At 39.6% G+C, this 20408-nt stretch overlaps 1 protein-coding gene and 1 long non-coding RNA gene across 3 annotated transcripts in view; one reads left to right on the forward strand and one right to left on the reverse strand.

Annotated features, from left to right (window-relative positions):
- The window catches only part of lrrc8d.L (leucine rich repeat containing 8 VRAC subunit D L homeolog), a 32326-nt gene extending 30488 nt beyond the window's left edge, over window positions 1-1838 (reverse strand). The window contains exon 1 of the mRNA XM_018258589.2: window positions 1709-1838. The gene's annotated coding sequence lies outside the window, so the exon portion shown is untranslated. The remainder of the gene's footprint in view (window positions 1-1708) is intronic.
- Window positions 1839-1910: 72 nt separating this feature from the next.
- LOC108714395 lies at window positions 1911-19489 on the forward strand. 2 transcript variants are annotated; one of them, XR_005967029.1, is made up of 8 exons: window positions 1911-1998; window positions 9858-9933; window positions 10387-10454; window positions 13376-13490; window positions 15551-15649; window positions 16243-16379; window positions 16576-16881; window positions 18495-19489. It is a non-coding gene; the product is annotated as an uncharacterized LOC108714395 (long non-coding RNA). The 2 variants fall into 2 exon arrangements; XR_001935362.2 differs by lacking the exon at window positions 16576-16881.
- Window positions 19490-20408: the final 919 nt, after the last annotated feature.

Below are 20408 nucleotides of genomic sequence, written 5' to 3' on the forward strand. Positions count from 1 at the left end.
CAGAAAGAGCCAGCACTTCACACTGAACTGCTTTCAGATAAGCTATAGCTTCTCCTACTCAATGGAGGAGTCACAGTGTGACTTGGATTTTTACTGTGGCGTGCTATTCCGTATATCTACCACTAGATGGGACATGGGAGCATTTTCAGCGATGCAGGTGTCAGGGAGCTGTTATCTTGTTACCCTTCCATGGTTTTGCTGTGCAGTCCAAGTTCTAGCTCTTGCCACTTCCATACCATCATAAGGGCATATAATGATTCCACTTCCATCACATCTAATTAGTCATCAATATAAAGCATGCTGCAGACTGCAATAATGTCAATGCAGCTATGTATTTGTGTTCATTATCCACTGCCAGGGTCGGACTAGGGGGCCCGGGGACCACCGGGGCTACAGTTTCAGGGCCGCCCTCTGGACCACCCCCTGCAATGACCACTGCCATGAAATGTGCCCGTGTCCCGCCTGCCCAGTCTGACCCTGTCCACTGCTGCACCTCTCTAGGCAAAAGTGTATATTTTACAGTTTAAAACGAAAGGATGATTTATTTCTGGCAATGTACAACAAAGATACAAAGTGTGACACAGTAACCTGTGTCGGTTATAATGTAACTCTGTGCAAAACACAATTTTATATAGGCATAAGGAAGTGATTGCTCCATTTCCAGCTAATGAATGCAGTTTCAGGCTCCTGCCTAGCCTCTGTTGATGGAGTGCAAGCACAATATGGCATTTTCAGAACAGTGTATTATTTATAGATCCAAACTGGTTAGTGCTGCCCACTCTTCTGCAGAGCTTGCATTTGATTAGCAGCATTGGCACTCATCAGGCAGAAACGTGCAGACACTAGATGAGTTCCACATTCACGCACATCAGTGAATCTTCTCTGTCACACAACTTCCCGTGCAAAAAGCAGGATGTGAAACACACACTCACCGAGTGCAACAGCCCAGTCAGCACAATAACAGCTTAGTACAGGCACAAATATCTTGAATTTCCCTGTGCTCTAATGGCCTGACATAAGTAATTATTAATCCTTCCTTCTCCCCAGGGTTAAGTACGGTCGTGCACTATAATGAATGATCAGTCAGGAGCAGTGTACTGACACAATACCATACAGGGCAAGCCACTGCAACTACAGGATAAAAAGTAATAATAATAATAATAATAATAATAAATGTTAAGCAAAGGGTTTGTAGGTTTGGCTGTGTCTGTCTCCATTATTACAGCACAATAACCACAGACTGCTGACTAATTTGCAGCACACCAGGCACAATGCCAGGGACAGAAAACAACAGCAACCCCATCAAACAAGGGAAGCTTTATAATAACCCAAGGGGGAGGTTAATGGATAAACTGTCAGCTGGTGTGAATGCCACATGCCCACACATTGCACAATGGCGGTGACCCAGTGCTGATGGAAATGTCTCATGTGCTACAATGTAGTTAAACTTCAGCTCCCAGATTGTGCAACAGACAAAACTAGGAACCCCAAATGTATATGTGGGACTGGTGTACAGATTAGAGCACTATGGCTGACAAAGAATGCTGGGAGTTGTTTGGAAGGGCAAGATGCTCTAGAGCTAGAATGAGAGTGCGCAGGTGCATGGGAGCCTGTGGATAGGAAGAGGTGAATAAAATGAACATTAAACAAGCTGTGATATGTAGACAATGGTGGCCGAGGAATCCAGGCCACATAGCCCAATGCTCACCTGGACTGAGCCGGCTCAGGTACTCCCCTGGCTTGTCCTATCCCCGCTCATTCAGCTCAGCGAGAGCCCAGCCGGAGCAGCATCAGTCTGCCAGAGAGAAGGAACAGCCGCCCGCACTGAGGAGTGAGGAGGCAGCAGCCGTGTGTTTCCTGGCCCGGGAGATGTGCCTGCTCTTGCTGCTTCTCACACGGTGCACATGCTCTGGAGGGGAGGGCTTGTCGTGCGATTGCATAATAACCAGCTGCATTTCTCAGCCTTCCTCTCGCCGACCCGTCCTCTACTCACAGTAGGTAAGACACACAGGTGCCAGCCTGCCAGGGAGCCAGCAATGTTTAGGCAATACGGGGGGAGGGCCCGCTAAGTCATACACATGCCCAATGGCACGGGGGTGGGAAGTAGTGACAGTGGCTGGGCTTAAAGCAAAAGCACCACACAAATATAACGCAAATGGCACTGGGGCTGAAATAAGTAGGTACTACACAGTGAAGAGGATTCCAGCACTAAGGGTACGGAGCACCGGCCTAAGACGCAACCATTTCGGAAAAAGGAGGGGAATCATATATTTATTGTCCAAATCCAACTAGTAACAGATTTTTGTCTCTCCTATATGAGTTGGTATGTGTCTGGCTAACACTCAGTGGGTAATGGTATGGTCTCTGTATGAGTTGGTATGTGTCTGGCTAACACTGACAGACAGTGGCTAATGGTATGTTAGTATGAAGGAGGCTGGGCTGATTGCCACTCTTCTTATTGTGTAAAGAGCACTTTGGTCTGTCTTTGATACCAAATATGCATTGCTATATATATGTGACATGCAGAGATCTCCAATTCTCTTAAGGGTAGACCTACACGGACGTTGTGGGCACGATCCAACGCGCTGCAACAAAATACAGGCAACAAATACGACAGAAACAAGGTAAGTGAATGCATTGTCGGATGAAGTCTCAGTGTTGATGCAACGCGATTGTCGGATGCAGACGCTGCGTGCAGTCGTGTCACGTCAGATCAACGCTGCGACTTCATCCAACATTTCTATCTCTTACCTTATTTACGTCACAGGCGTTTTGTCGCAGCGTCACAAAATGTCCGTGTAGCCCTACCCTTAGGAACGAACACTGAGACAATGTTTTTGACTCCTCGCCATCTATTCATAGGCACAAATGTGACTCAGTGATTCAGTGTTTTTTTTTGGGGAGGGGTTAAACATCCTTTCAATAGGAGCATGTAGAGCCCCCACTATATACCCATACAAATGTCATGGTTTATAGATCAGCTGCTGGAAAAACACATTGCCTGTTTTATATAGTGTAAACGCCACTAAGTCCAAGTGGGCCCCCAAAACCATACATCTTTGTAAAGTACACATTTATGAATATTGCTTCAAACCTTGCACTACAGCATTTATAGCCCACATGCCATTAGATAACAAGATTAAAGGACATGACAACCCAAAAAAAAGATGTTTTTGCCTAATAAAAGAAAACACAATCAGAAGCAATTTAATTTTCCAGTATGCATTTATTAAAAATTGTTAGAGCTTTAAAAGTTATTTGTAAATGTAATTGCTATTGAAAGCAGCATTTGCTTAGATTCTGGTTGTTTCATTTTACTAAACAATGTTGCAAAAGCCAGTCTCCTACAACAAGACAGGTCTGTCAGTCAGTTAGCTTGTTTTACATTGTACTAGAGTCACCAGGGCAGAGAAATTTGTAAAGAACATATATATATTGCAAAATTGTTGTATTGAACCATCAGTGCAGAGGTTAATCACTTATTTCTAAGTCTTGATTCTATATATAAAAAAAGTTAATGTTCAATAAATGTTAATACAAAATCCAAAAATTGCTCTATAGTCATGCTGTATAAAAAGTATATTTATTGAAACATCTTTAAAAGAACTACATTACACCACATGGAGCCTAACGCGTTTCATGCTTCTCAGCACTTAGTCATAGGCCATCTCAGAGGGAAAGCTCCTGCCCCCCTTCACATATATATACCATTTGTAATCAACCCTCCCACATATTAAAACCAGGTAAGGGTCAGGTCATCATTGTTAAATGACCTTGTTAGCAAACGCTACACCAGCCCACTCAATAATAAAAACATGCAATTTGACAAATATCCAAAATAGTTTCTATATCCAGGGGTACAAATACAATTGTTGTAGTTAGTATAGAGTATAAATAATCTAAATGTATATAAACAGTATATATCACACATAGCAGGTTACATCAAATATAAAATTTAATCCCAATGGTAGCCGTGTCTGCAAATAAAATATCCAGTATACCTCTCTCTTATGTAATAAAGTTAAAGCGTCGCCTCCCCTTATGCCTGTTTTCACCTGTTCTATTCCTTGTACAGAAAAATATCTTAAATCACTGTTGTTGCATTCCTTAAAGTGTCTTGTAACATTGGTTTTATTAAAAAAAATGTATATTATTAGTCTGATTTATATGTTCTCTAATCCTTTCTTTCAAAGGGAGCTTAGTGCATCCCACATACTGTTTATTGCACCTTTTACAGGTTATTAGATAAATTACACCTGAGCTATTGTAATTTATGTATAGTTTGATCCTATATATTTTATTCGTCTCTGTGGATTTGAATTCCTGAGAAACCTGCATAAATTTACTTGTAATGCAGCGTTTAGTGCCGCATTATAGCATCCCTTATATTTCAAAAATTGGGGTTGTCCTGCAGTTTTGTCCCTATAATGACTTGGTGAAAGTAAATCACCTAGAGTATGGGCTCGTCTAGCTATACTACCTATCCCTTGATCCAAAGTTTGTAGAAAAGAAATCGGCATCTGTATATATCATAGGAAGAAATTTCAAACCTTTTTATATTGTTTGCTATATCTTGTAATAAAGGACACTTTCTCCTTAAATTGTCTATTGTCTCTATGTTTTTTCGGTACCAAGAGTCCATCTCTTTCTATCTTCGCTGCCCTCATAAACGCATGATTAATATTGCTCTTGGCATAACCTCTGTCTTAGAACCGATCCTTCAGATCTCCTGCAAGTCTATAGAATTCTTTATCTGTGGAGCAATTCCTCCTGAATCTCAAGAACTGGCCCACTGGTATCCCCGCTATGAGTTTTTTTGGATTGCACGAATGAGCATGTAGATGTAAGGAAATCTTACCTGGCATCCCAAGATGGCGTGTTCCAAGATGGTGGCGTCTTCCATGTGGTTCCTCCTGGTCGCAGCTGGGTGACATCACCGCTGGTACCTGCTAATGCTTCAGAGCCACGTATCCTGGCGCCTCCACTTTACAGTGGTGATCCTCAAGCGTGCAGAGGGTTCCTGAACCAGTGCGAAATCCAGTTTACCCTGCTTCCAAATCAGTATGTTTCTGAACGTGCTAAAGTGGGGTACATCATCACCTGCTTGACTGGAAAAGCTCTGGAATGTGCATCTCCTCTGTGGGAGAAGGAGGATCCTTTGATTGACGATACTAAAGCCTTCATCCAAGACCTGCGAACTGTGTTTGACTCTCCTGGTTGAGCAGCATCCGCTTCTGCACGGTTGTTCCAGATACGTCAGGGAACTCGTTCTGTACCTGAATATGCCATTGAGTTCCGTACCTTGGTTGCTGAGACGAGTTGGAACAACGAGAGCTATCATGCCGCTTTCTATAACGGACTCTCTATGTGTCTGAAGGATGACTTAGACTCTCGTGAGCTGCCTACACGATGGGAGGATCTTATCGCTTTGGCTGTCAAGGTGGATACTCGGCAAAGAGAGCACCAAGTGGACAAAGACCATGCCAATTTCAACCTCTTCTGGCTGCTCGCTTTCAGAGACCATTGCTTCCCAGCACACCTCCTCCTACTGTACCAGCTTTCTCTTCTGCCTCGCTCCCACTTCAACATCTATTGCTGAAGAACCAATGCAGATTGGACGTGCCCGGCTGTATGAACAGGAGAAATTGAGGAGACGGGCAGCAGGACTTTGCCTTTACTGTGGTGGTAAATCTCACTTTGCCCATGAGTGTCCTGTGAAGCCGGCAAACGGCAACGCCTAGGTAAGCTTGGGGAGACTTACCTGGGTGGAATTAATGCTCTTCCCCATAATTCTTCTCACAGACTTCTTTTGCCTGTTCAGATTCAACATTCCACCAAGACCATTTCTTCTCAAGCCTTCCTAGACTCGGGAGTGGCAGGAAACTTCTTGGATCGGGCATTTGCTTAACAACATGTCATTCCTCTTCAATCATTACCAGAACCTCTTCAGGAGGAATGGAGGCATTTGCTGGAGGGTTCTTCTGTCCTGGTGACCATCTTTACCGATCATAAGAACTTGGAATATATTCAGACTTTGAAACGTTTGAATCCCAGACAAGCACGATGGGCACTCTTCGTTTCCAGGTTCAATTTTGTCTTGACTTTTCGTCCTGGTTCCAGAAATAAGAAGGCCGATGCTTTGTCAAGGAGTTTTCTTCCTGAAGAGACCAGTTCTGGGGAAATTGAACCTATCTTACCCTCTACCAAGATTGTGGCGGCTCTGACTCCTTCTGTGGCTTCTCAACTATTATCTGTCGGATACTCCTCTTGGGGTAGCTTTTGTTCCACCTGAACTTCGTCAGTCGATTCTTGAGCAGTCTCATAGTTCCAAGCAGGCTGGCTATCCTGGGATTCGGAAGACAACGGATTTGCTTTCCCACCTTGTTTGGTGGCCTTCTCTTTGGAAAGATGTTAAAGATTTAATTTCTTCCTGAGCTACCTGTGCTGCCTCTAAGTCTGGGCATTCACCACCGAAAGGTTTTCTTCTTCCATTGCCCATTCCGTCAAGACCCTGGACTCATCTGGCCATGGACTTTATTGTTAACCTTCCTGTTTCCCTGGGACATACAGTTATTTGGGTGGTGGTGGATAGGTTCAGCAAGATGGTCCATTTCATTCTCCTCCGCAAGTAACCCACTGCTCCTGATCTCTCTAGACTATTCATCCACCACATTTTCCGCCTTCATGGATTCCCTGCGGAGATACTGTCGGACAGAGGTTCTCAGTTTGTTTCCAAGTTTTGGCGGCGGCATCTTCCATGTAGTTCCTCCTGGTCGCAGCTCGGTGACATTGCGCCAGTGTTACACGAGGCGCCAGCATCAGATTGGTCGCCGGCGCCGAATCGTCAGCGTCAGAATGGACGCCAGCGTCGAAAACGCATGCGTGAGGATGCCAGCATCATGACGTAACTGCGTCTTTTATCGCCAAAGGAGGCCTATAAAAGACGCTGAGACACTGCTCACCTTGCCCTACAATAGGTTCTTCCTTGTGAGTTACTGGGTGCGTTCTAGTGTTATAGTCTTGATTCTGTGTATTGATTCTTGCCTGTTCCTGTTTACTGAACCTTTGCTGCCTGAACCAACCATATTGCCTGAACTTGACCACTCTTATTCTAAATCCTTGCCTGTACCTCGAAATGTTGGACTGGTGCTTCCTCCTAAGTCCACTACTCCTGTCTGAGCCTTCGGGCCCCTTATAGTAGAAGAGTATTACCACTGCATGGTTTACGATACATAGTGTATAACACCTTATGTTCCTCCGACATTAGGTTAACATCTAAGAATTCTAATTTACTCTGTGAGGATTTACTGGTAAATTTCAAGTTTAGATCATTCTGATTGATATCTGAGGCAAATATATTAAATTGTTCCTCACTACCTGCCCAAATGCATAGTAGATCATCTATATAGCGAATATATACTTTTAAACACTTTTTCCATTCTGCAGAGATGGGTCTCCTCCCACCAACCCATATATAGGTTGTTGAAGTAGGGGGGCGAATTTTGCTCCCATCGCTGTCCCACACCTCTGCAGATAGAACCGTGTGTCAAATATAAAGTAATTGTGTTGTAATAAGTACCTAATGGCCATTCCTTGAGTCCTTCTGCATATTCGCTATAATGATCAAGATGGTAGCTCACTGCTTCTAGTCCCTTTTCATAGAATATAGTGAGGTCACATCTAGTGTAGCCCATCTATATTCATCCCGCCAGGTGTTGTCCTTCAATTTTAATAGGATATCTGCAGTATCTCTTACATAACTATCTAGTCGCAAAACCAAATGTTGTAAATGGGCATCTACCCATTCATTCTGTTCGAGTGATCCTATGCCTGATATGATGGGCCTACCTACAGGCGGTCTTTGTTCTTTATGTACTTTTGGTAAATGGTAGAATGTGGAGATCACTGTAAACTTCGGTATTAGAAACTCCCTTTCTAAATCATTAATTACATTTTTAGTCATAGCTACATCAACCAATGTTACTAGTTCTTTTAAGTAAATAAATGTTAATGCTTTGTCTAATTCAGTATTTTATATCCAACCAAAACTTCAATACTAGTTATTAGATTTCTAAGGCAATTTTTAAAAAAAAAAAAATACCTAAGAAATGTATCAGCTATCAAATACTATTTTTAAATCTATTGTCTCGTCTAATCCCTACCAACTGGGCTTTAGTTAGGTGAATGCAAATATTATGTGGCTTATGTAGTTAGCCTTAGGGACCCTGTCCTCAGGCCCATATTTGTGGCGAGGCCACATAGGCCCGGGCCTATGGCGGCAACATTTTGGGGGCGGCATGCAGCCCTGGCTCATCACTAAGGAGCACTGGGGACTCAAAGTTTCCCAGTGCTCCGGTGCTTGACAGCTCGCTTACGCATGCGCTGAGGAGGTGTTGCGCCCAGTAACTTTTTGCCACAAGGACCATGCAGCGGGGGAGGAAGGCATGCGCATGTGAGCACCCGGCGCCGGGACCATGCGGACTCGGGGCACCGCGCCATGGGATCCGTCCCTGCCTGTCCTTTATATGCACAATGGTAAGGATGTAATCTTCAGGGAGACAGATCACCTATTTACAGTCGCATAGTGAATGAAGCTAAAAACCATACAACTGATTTAAACCTTAAACAGTGAACAGGGTCAGACTGGAGCATTGGGGGCCCCTACTGATTTCCAGACTCTCGCCCCCCCCCCTCGCACGCTTCATGTTCGTACGCCAACGCCCTACGGTACAAGATATTTTCTATAGGGGGCAGCTGATGGGGGGGGAGCAGGCCGGGGCCTACCAGGTTTGGTAACTTTAAGAGCCAAATTTCCATTTTAAAAATGTGCCTGCTTTCATGTCATGCAATATGCAGATTTTTCATGGTTTCTGACAATTCCCTAAGCCTAGCCCCCTGCTCTTCTGCTGATATCTCTGACTACTTTGCTGAGCTGCCTGACTACTGTTACTTTGTATCAACAGCCATCTGTCCTCAGTCTGCATCCTCCAAACCCCACAATTACCTGCACACAATAAGGAAAGGAACATCAGAGTGCAATGCATTGTGGGTTATGTAGTTCCTGCATGCTGTCTGTAAGCTGTGGAGTAGTTGTTACAATTTGTAACATCAGTGTTTAGTCCCTCCTTCCCTGCCAGGATTTCAAATGATGCAGAAAGAAAAGAACTGTTTAACAGCTGGATTGCAGCATAGAAAATGGCATTTATTATTACTTTTTGAAGAAACTGATAACTGTGATGGATATATTAGGTAGGGGTTTCTGTGTTATGTGGGCCTCTTTATCAAATTTTGGTTCGGAAGCTGGAGTTCCCTTTTAAAGGCAGCTGTTATAATTGATACAGTAGTTGCTAATACTCCAGAGATGCTGCTGAGAAATGTATCAACTAAATATTGCAAAATTGTAACAGTTCTAATCTGCACCTGGATCACTGGGCTGCCAGACTAAAGCACCAGAGACAGGAAAAATAGGGAAAGCAATTTTCAGAAAGCAATCTGAAAACGACTGAACGAATAAAAAGTGTCTCATTGTTTCTCAATATTTCATTACTTTGGTTCTATGGTGCCAACAACATTTTTCTCTGTTAAAGGAAAACTATAACCCTAAAATGAATATTTGAACAACAAATAGTTTATATCGTATTAAGTGGTAAATATTAAAGAATCTTACCAAGCTGGAATATATATTCAAGTAAATATTGCCCTTTTAATTGCAAATGGCAATTTTGTATTTATGATTACCCAATGGCACATACTACTAGAAAAGTATATTATTATGAAAATGGTTTATTTACATGAAGCAGGGTTTTACATATGAGTTATTTTATGCAATATCTAATATCAACATTTTTAACTTATAGGAGAAGAAGAACAATCTAGATAAATCAGAACAAAGTACAGATGAAGAGGAAATCACTGTTACTGACCAAAGGAAAGGTAGGTAGAGAACTTTTAATATCCAGTCTCTATGAATTTGAGACCATCCCAGGAGCATAACTACAGGGGTGCGGTAGGTGCCTTCGGGGCCCGCCGTACGATCAATCCGGCATATAAATTGCGTCCAGGGGGGTGGTCCCGGGAACTACTAGTTCCATTATTGGACCCCCCTTACCAGTGCATTACCTGATGTGTAATTATGTTGTTTATTATAATAAGGCTGTATCTGCAGTCAAGCAGTAAGTGCTATTTGATGTTTATATATAGAAATGTTCCTGTAAATTAAATGCACTATTCCCCCCTGAGTTAATTTAGTCCACCACCAATTTTCCCTACTATAGATATTTTTTCATAGTGAGTTTTGTGTAGGTTAATATAAGCATTGTTGTTGAGTAGATGAAAAACGCTCAGCTTGCAATAACCAAACTGCAACACATGTTTTTACATTCACAGAACTTGCGATTACCATTTTAATGACATAAATGTACAGCACCTTGTTCTTGGTGGCGAAAGCAGTTCATGTAAGTATTGTACCAATACCAGACATTATAATATAAGGGATAATGTACAGCGTTGCACAATATGTTGGCACTATAAAAATACATGTCATTAATAATAATAATAATAATGTATCCATTGCTATGAAATATACAGATATAACAAATGTTAAAAAAGCAAGGCCACAGGATGAGTTATACTAGTTAAAAATTCTAAGTTGACTAATAATGTTTTATATTAAATTAGGGACTGCATTGTGCCCAGAGTGAGCTGGCCTGCGAACTGGTTCCATATCTTTCTCAGTAAATAGGGCATGCACAGTCTGTTGTGTCCACAGCACAACATACCATATACCATAAAAGGGGCCATACATAGTATGCCCACCTTCTTTTTGTTCCTTTTGGGGGGCTTCCACCAACAGTAGTAAGTAAAGAAGACCATCGACTTCTCTCCATTTCCACCTCCATCAGTAGATAACCTTTTCAAATCTGTCTATCTCCGGCCCAATTGGTATCCATGGTTCATAGATATTGTTCTTGCCAGCCTACATATACTGAAAAATAAATTGCATGAAACTTAATATTGTAGAATTTTATAACATTTTAGTGCTACTGTCAGGCTGTCAATTTTAGTCTTAAACTGCAGAACATGAAAATGACCTTAAATCGTGGAGGCCCATTTATCAAAGGTCGAATTTCCAATTCATGTAAAAAAAATTTTACTCTAATAAATTGGAATTTACTTGATATTCGATTGGGAGGTTATATAAGAAAAAATGTGAACGTCTAAAACTCAAACTAATTTTACCAATTTGAAAACCCAAAAGAATTCAATTCAAATTCAACTAAACTTGATTCAAGTTTTTTCTCTGAAAAAAACTCGAATGTCAGGACGGCTAGCACTGCGAAATATGTTGGTGCTGTATAAATACATTATAATAATAAAGGCTATTAACATCTTCAATTGGGTCACTGGACCTCTCCCATTGACTTATACATGAACTCGTTAGGTTTTATGTGGCGAATAGTCTAATTCAAATTATTCCCAGGGTAAAGGTTTGATAAATCTAGAATTTTAAATTCGAATCGAGTTTGGATTATTCCCAATTCTAATTTGTGAGTTTTGACCAAAAAAAACAATTAGAACATTCGAATTTCCTATTTGACCCTTAATAAATCTGCCCCTTCGTGTAATATACAGTGACGAGCAGCAACTCTGGGGTGATTTAGTCACTGTATAGGAAGGTGTCAGTGTTACTGAGGAAGTTTAGCCACCGACGATTTAATTCATGCTACGCAGGAGGTGGGGCAATGCTTCCATAGGTTCCAGTAGTATTTTCATTTGTAATTGGCCTATAGAAGGATCATGTTGCCACCAGCCCAGCATGACCAGAGGAAACATTGTGGTGATCGGCAGTTCCCTGTCCCCTTTCCAAACCGCTAGTAGCACGTAAAAGGAAAAATGTGCTAAACTCCCCAACAATACTGACACATTCCTATGTATGTTTATAGAAAGATGCCAAAGATCAGAGGGACATGACAAGTTTAAATTGCATCCTAGACATTCTTCCTTGATTTATAATTTAGATGAGAATCCAATTGCTAGCCAACATTGCTTAATATCTGTAAATGTTCTATATTGTGTACTTAACATACTAAGTACAACATTTTGTTGGTTCCTTGTTGCACCATCTGACTGCCATGTATTTTACATCTGCCTCGAGTAGTTGGTAATTCCAGGCTTCCTTTTATGTTTTGCACCTTTAGTTTGTACCACATTAGAAACAAACGTCTCACTGCACACAAACACACTCAAACGAAGACCTGAATTAAGAAATGGATGCAAGTACTCCATGTCACTACTTATTCCTTGAAAGAGCACATTTCTATAATTCAGGGTGAAAGCTATCTATACAAGGCTGCCCATTGCCTGCCAAGGCTTCTTCTATTTGTTTTACTGGAAAGAAATCTGCAGCTGGATTCAGCTGAAATTATCAGGGATGTTACAAATGCTCCAAGGAATGATAACAAGATGTACTATGCTGTTCTATGTGTCTATGTGTAACTAATACTTGACTTTTTAAATGCTAACTTACCCTCATTACATATTCCTTACTATTGGCTGCTGAGACAGTCAGTCCCACAGCTGAAGCCTTTAAACCTGCAATAAAAATAAACTGACTGTCTCAAAACTATACAATCCAACTTTAACCCCCACCGTACTTCAATATTAAAACAAATATACTTTATAAAACAAGCTGAAAAGTATTTCCTACCTATAAAGGTGTATTTGCAAGGGGACTCTCCCTTGCAAAGAAAACCTTAATTAACACAAAATATACAAAATCACAGTCAATACATTGAACCCACTGTGAATTCCAGTAATATGTTAAATATAAGAACAGAGTACATCTAACACCCAGAACTCCAGTGCAAATATTTACAAAGTTCGTTTGATTCAAATTGTTAGTTGTCATGGTATGTGCAACTAAAAATCAGTGTAGATGATCCAAATGCCTCAATCTCAGGGTCATATATTCACATATAAGTGTGGAGTGATTATTGACAAACTCCCACATTATTTGGCATTCCCCCTTAATATCCAGTAATAGACATAGTTAGTATAGGATGTATCACTTTAAGCCAGTTTATGGACTAGGAGTAATGCATAATTGGGACCTTTGCAAGGAGCAACATATAAATCGGCATCACCAGGGCTACACCAGGAAAAAGTGTGTGTTTGCATGGTATGGTTGGTGTCCATAGAGTGATGGTGAAATAGTGATGATGTTGACATTATACCATTTGTATCTGATCTGGAGTTTTTGAAGAAGAAGGCCTGGAAAGCATGAATGTGGGTCTCCCATCTACAGGGGATGGGCCATGTGAGAACTTATTTTCATGTACTGATTATTTCCTTGTTTGTTTATATTTCTCTTTTCTAGCTTCTAAGAAACGTGCTTCCCAATTTCATGTGGCATACATTATCAGACTCCTAATTTATTAATAGAGAATCAGATATACAATAATTATGAGAATAAGTATTGCTTCACATCCAAGGTGAGTCACCATCTCTAGATGCTTCAATGGAACTTTCACTTTGTGATTAGCAGCACATAGCAGAGTGTGCCTTTTGGGTTTCTCTGGTCAGGCTGTATATTATTATTGGCTGCTGTAAATACTATTTCTGTTACTAGCTATCTTTAAAGGGATACTGTCATGGGAAAAAATGTTTTTTTCAAAATGAGTCAGTTAATAGTGCTGCTCCAGCAGAATTCTGCGCTGAAATCCATTTCTCAAAAGAGCAAACAGATTTTTTTATATTCAATTTTGAAATCTGACATGGGGCTAGACATTTTGTCAATTTCCCAGCTGCCCCTGGTAATGTGACTTGTGCCTGCACTTTAGGAGAGAAAGGCTTTCTGGCAGGCTGCTGTTTTTCCTTCTCAATGTAACTGAATGTGTCTCAGTGGGACATGGGTTTTTACTATTAAGTGTTGTTCTTAGATCTACCAGGCAGCTGTTATCTTGTGTTAGGGAGCTGCTATCTGGTTACATTCGCATTGTTCTTTTGTTTGGCTGCTGGGGGGAAAGGGAGGGGGTGATATCACTCCAACTTGCAGTACAGCAGTAAAGAGTGATTGAAGTTTATCAGAGCACAAGTCACATGACTTGGGGCAGCTGGGAAATTGACAATATGTCTAGCCCCATGTCAGATTTCAAAATTGAATATAAAAAAATCTGTTTGCTCTGAGAAATGGATTTCAGTGTAGGATTCTGCTGGAGCAGCATTATTAACTGATTCATTTTGAAAAAAAAATTTTTTTCCCATGACAGTATCTCTTTAATAGTAGATAATGTATATCTTACCACACCCAATATTTCTTTACAAGCTACATATTACACGAGTGGCTAGTATTATAGTGGTGTGGCATTTAACTGACCTGATTTCATTTAATACATGTCACATCAGTAGAGAAATGATGTAAGGGAAGGTGGTGCAATAATGGAAGAATAGTATCACGAGGGGTCTTGTATCAGTTTGCCCTTCTACTGTAAAAAGCCCTTGCAGTATATATGTGGCAAGATGTTGTCCAGTCATGTCCAAAATATAAATGTTCATAGACATTTACTTTTAAAAAATGTTTTAAAAAAATTTACTTTTTAAATATATGGACAATGTGCCACTAAACTTGTTTTGGATTTGCTAGGCTGGATTGTGTGTCACTTTAAAGGGGACCTGTCACCTAAACAAAATTATTCCAAATCCTATTTTATCATGTTAGTCAAGCAAAATGAACTTTAATTACACTGCATAAATTATTTGAATATTGTTTCCATCAGTCTGGGAACTCCTAATTATATTAACCAGGAAGGAGCCATTTTGTGGACACTGTTATTAAGGCAAGTCTTGTATCACCTCAGAATCTTGTTTATTCACCAGGGGACAGGGACCCAATGTCCATCCCCATGCCCTGGTTACACAATTAAATCGTTAACAGAGCTGGGGGAATGTGGACAGAGCAGTGAAATCTAGGAAGTGCTGAATGGAAAGTGAAAGTAATTGTTTGCCCCGCCTCTATGCCTAGGCATAGAGGCGGGGTAGGCAATATTTGATTGACAGCTGATATTTTTTAATGAGTTTACAACAGCTATGAATGCTTTAGTAAAAAAAAGAAATTGGCTTTCATGTGTAATTTAAAAAGAACTTTTAGTATACAGATTATTATGTCTGGGTGACGGGTCCACTTTAAGGAACCTTAATCAGTTTACTGATGTGGACCCAGCGTCTTTCTTCCCACATTGCTAACAAATGAAGAAAAGGAAAGATAAGATGAGTTTACTGGTAAGAGTGCATTAAGCTATACAATGAAGATTTGGGGTATATTATATAGGAAATAATAGATTGATAAAGCAGTATAGTACCACCCAACCATATGTAATGAATGAATGAATTCAGTGTAACTCGGTATCTACAATAAGATTTGCCAACATTCTTTATACCCTTTTATGGAAATGACTTGATAGATTATCTCTGAATATATATAATTTAGATTTTGGTCAGTTTTAAGTTTCTGTATAATAATAATAATAAAATAAAGTATTTTTCCTTTATATAGAGGACTTCTGTTTGACAGCTGCTCGTGGTGTACTGAAAATGGTTGTAAATCACTGCAGGAAGAAAGAGACAAATGCAAGCACTGACATCTGCCAGTCAGGTAAGGTGAAAGCATCCTTTCCAATAGTTTTAAAAAAAATGTCACAATTTTGTCAACTCTCCAAATCCACATACCCAGTTATGACACACAGATTCACGTTACAGCAGGCACCTTCCAATTAGTTTTCACAATTCTGAAATGTCCCAGAAGCACTGGGACCTTTTGGAAGTATGGGAAATAATTGTTCATATTAATATATAAAATGTAATTAGAGCTTAGTCAGAAGCCTATGAAACATATAAGGATTTATTTGACATGACTGTTAAATAAAATAATGTTTTACTTTGAATTTTTTGTGAGTGCTTCCTAGATACTATATTTTATAAATTTGTATTTATCTTTGCTGAAAGATTGGGGATTTGAGCACCTTGGACTCCACATTTTATTTGCAGAATTTATACTACTGGATGTAGCTATGATATTTTTATTATTACAGACACCCAATGTAGTAACTACCATAACAGAGCAACCCAACTACATGTTCTATGTGAAGCTGCTATAGGTGGCCAGAAAACTTTTAACCATATTTGTTTATCCATTGCTCTAGTTCTCACTCCTTATTCATGTACATTTCTACCATGTTTTTTCTTCAGAAGCTGAAGGAACCAGCAACACAGATGGTGGAACTGTTCACATTGACATTGTTGTAACATCCCTTATAGCCTGCTCGGCACACTTCGAAAATATGGAAATAGCTTTAAATTGGAAAAAACTACTATTGAGTCATCCAGTAAGTTATACAAGATGGAACATGGCAATTTAGATGTGGTTTAGCTGTAGGCTGTTAATTAAATCAGTCCAAACATCTTTATGAATACATTTGTTAAACCCCTATTGGCCATAAAGATATGAGATATTAGGCTCTTCAAACTTAGGCCAAAGTCCCACAGAGCATTGGATTCACTTCTCTCTGCTTCTGTTTTTAGCATTTGGAGACAGGGCCGTTTCAGGGCTTCTTGCCCCCCCCCCAGGAGGCCTTTCTGATGACGCCCCCCCCCTGCACCCGGAGCATACCATTTCCAGTGTTCGAGCGGGTGCATCTCTAGTGAGGAAAGCGCAATTACTATTATATACGTAGCATTTGCTTTTTAACAATTTTGCAAAGACAGAGAAGTTTGCTGACCACTGCAAGCATATATTAGATATTCTTGAGACAGTGACCCCACAGATAGATATTGACGGAGAAAGAAACATATGCATCATAAAACCAGGTGCTAAATCCAGAAGAGCTGGTAAGAAACAATCCACATTGGCTAATCTTATACTGTATGACAATATGTTTTTTTAATAATGTCCCTGTCTGTATTTGGATCCAACACCTCCTCAGGGAGGATGCAAAAAAACCCTTTTCAAATATAAATAGTTGTAATGTAATGTATGGAAATTAGTCTAGTTTGGCGTAATGCATGCTAGTTGTGGCTATTTCCTACCTTGTATGATGGCAAACAAGATGGTGACTTACAAAGAGAATGATTCTAAATTCTACTACTGGTATATAATCTGCAAGGATCAACTGGATGAAATCCTTTTATTTATGAATGATGATAGTGATCAAAACTGGGTTGTACAAAAGTACATTGAGGCACTGCTTCTTATATTGGGAACTAAATTGGATCTGCGCCAGTGGTTCCTAATAACAAACTGGGAGTAGGGATGGGTGAATTCTACCTGTTTCGCTTCGCCAAAAATTCGCCGCCAGCGAAATGTCGCTGACGCCCATTAAAGTCTATGGGCGTCAAAAAATTTTTGTTGCGCGGCTTTTTATTTTGAACCACAATGCCATACAAGTCTATGGGCGTCATTTTTTTTGGCGAAACAAGGTGAAAAAATTCGCCAATCCCTAACTAGGAGCCCTTAACCATCTGGTTCTATAGAGAGAGTTACATTCACTTCTCATCGCAACCCTTCACACTGAAGAATCTAGACAGGTCAGTACAGTGCATAATATCTTATGTGATATTTCCATCAAATCTATTGTTGACATTTTTATGCAAAGGTATTTGTACAGGTTTAATAACTGGTACTTTTGTATGCTCTGTCCTCCTCCTGTTAACTTTATGAAGAGTAAGAAATAGAGTTGTAATTATGATAGGACAATTATATCTACCCATACATATACCACTAGATATTCTTAAACTCAGAGCATTTTATTATTAAGAAGTTTGGCCATGCTTGCTTACTCAATGTTTAAATCACATATACACAGAGAAGAGATCTTTTAGATACTGGAAACAGACATGAGATACAGTATTAGACCAGGGCAAACACACCTTGCTCTAGGTCAAAGCACAGCCCCTGGTACTTCTCATAAGAGAATAGCCAATTCCCACTATTATCAGAAACTCACATAATTCAGGGAACTCCAGATTAAAATCAGATTTTTTTGGAGTCAGACATAACTTCTTCCTTAATGATCTGAAGAAATAGAACTGTATGACTCTGAAACATAATTATAATGGATTTGAATCACGAATGCTCTATAATGTTTTAACAGACCTGTTTCATGTTTAAAGGATTAGGAAAGTTAAAATCACTGGCAAAGTTTTTGGGCTTGCACACTATAATACTGTATGTCCGTTGTCATTTTTAGCCATTTTCCCCCTCAAATTGTCCTCTATGATGTTGGATATCAAGGGTATATTTTCCTACCCACACACTTTAATTACTGACCCTTGAGTTCAGCAATGTCCTCTGGGTGTTAATTACAGTACATCTGTTGCTAAAAATTCATTAAGTATTCCAAACAGAGGGTTAGAAATATTTATGAAATCCAGTGTAGCCACATTGGGTTTTCCTCTCAACAAAACATGAACCTAATATTTGTTATTATTTTTTGAATCTCCAGATCCATCTATACATGTATGTAGTAGAAGCATACAGCAACAATATGAAATCTCCTAGAGCGCCACCCTGATTTACCTATGGACAATCTGTGGACTAGCAAGCAGCTCCAAGAACACCTTGAAGGGATAGGAGTTTGTCATGCCTGGGTAGAGGTGATGGTACCAGGAATGAAGGAAGCCATTATATATACTATGATGAGCTCCACAGAAATTGTCAGGAACAGGAAAAAACATTTTGATCTTTATGGAGCAAATTTTATCTTTGATGAAAATTTTCACACTTGGCTGATTGAGATTAATCTCAAACCTGAATTAAAGCCGCCCGCATCGGTAATAACTGAACTATGCAACCAAGTGCAAGAAGACACCCTACGTGTTGTCATTCATCGGAGAGATGACCCTAGCTGTGATACTGGAGCATTTGAGCTCATATACAGTATGAAAAGGTGAGTAGAATATGGCCATTTTTGCCACCTACTGCCCTTAACCCATTAGTGCTGTACATAGTAGGAGCAACAACGAATGTTAATGTACCCAAATCAAAATGAGAAACTATAATTCCCTGTTAAGTTTAGATTAAAATAAAACCCTGCCCAAAAAATTTAAATTAAGCAACTTACTAATAATCACTAATTAAAAATATTAAAGTTGTATATAAATGTGATGGTTTCAAAAAGTTTCCAAAAGCAATACTTGTCTGTCCCTTTCACTGCTCAACAGTGCTCCTCAAGTGTATGTTTCTAGGTACAATTTTTATGTTAATATATTAATAAATAGCTTTACTATCATTTCCTCCCATATTATGTCTAGATCGTAGTTAAAAAGCCAAATTAAAAGTGTTAATAGAGGAACAATCACGTAGGAGACTCTGCTCATGTAATCTCATCAATACCACTATGCATAGATGCAATAATTCAGTTTGTAGAAGCAGCAAATCTGCACCTTTCTGACTATGGATTCTACCTTTACTGTATATTATGTATATATGTATATAAAACCCAATAAAAATAATAATAATAACAATAGTGTCACTGACTCATTATTTAGTTTCATAGACTGTAAGGCACGGCTCTCTACACCTGCACTCTGCATTGTCTCATAAAGTTTCATTTTTGTAGAAGCAACAAGCACAGGGCTGGCTCCCTGTTGTATTAGGCTGTACACACAGAACTTATGCATACAGTTGTAATCTTGAATGCTCTAATTGAAAAATGCATGTATAAGTGCCTATAATGCAGTGTGTGTGTTATATGCCAGGTAAAAACGTTTTATGCATTTCACATGCTTTTTTGTATTCTTTTTTTTTTTGTATTCTGTTTATAAACAATCAACAATTCTGTTTGTAACTCAAATATAATTTTTGTTGCTCTGTATTTAGTGTCACACATTTAAAAAACATACATGTGGTTGGTTGTACAGGTATGGCATCCATTATCCAGAAACCCGTTAGACCCAATTTTTTTCAAATAATCCAAATTTTTAAAAATGATTGCCTTTTTCTCTGTAGTAATAAAACAGTACATTGTACTTGATCCAAACTAAGATATAATTAATCTTTATTGGAAGCAAAACCAGCCTATTGGGTTTATTTAAAGTTTAAATGATTTTCTAGTAGACTTAACGTATGAAGATCCAGATTATGGAAAGATCCATTATCCAGAAACCACCAAGTCTCGAGCATTCTGGATAACAGGTCCCATACCTGTATTACGCTACCATAGACCACACTATTAATACAATTTATGAACGTGTGTCAAGTGCTAGAAGCTTATGCATGCTGCTATAGGGAAACACTCAAAAACATAACCGAACCCACTTGAATAGGGGCTTGTATGTATTGCCCATTATAGTTATCATTGCACATGCTTTGACAGTGCTTTTAAGGAGCATTAAATACACATCGCAAACTAAGCTTA

The sequence above is a fragment of the Xenopus laevis genome, chromosome 4L (genome assembly GCF_017654675.1).
Source record: "Xenopus laevis strain J_2021 chromosome 4L, Xenopus_laevis_v10.1, whole genome shotgun sequence".
Lineage (NCBI taxonomy): Eukaryota > Metazoa > Chordata > Amphibia > Anura > Pipidae > Xenopus > Xenopus laevis.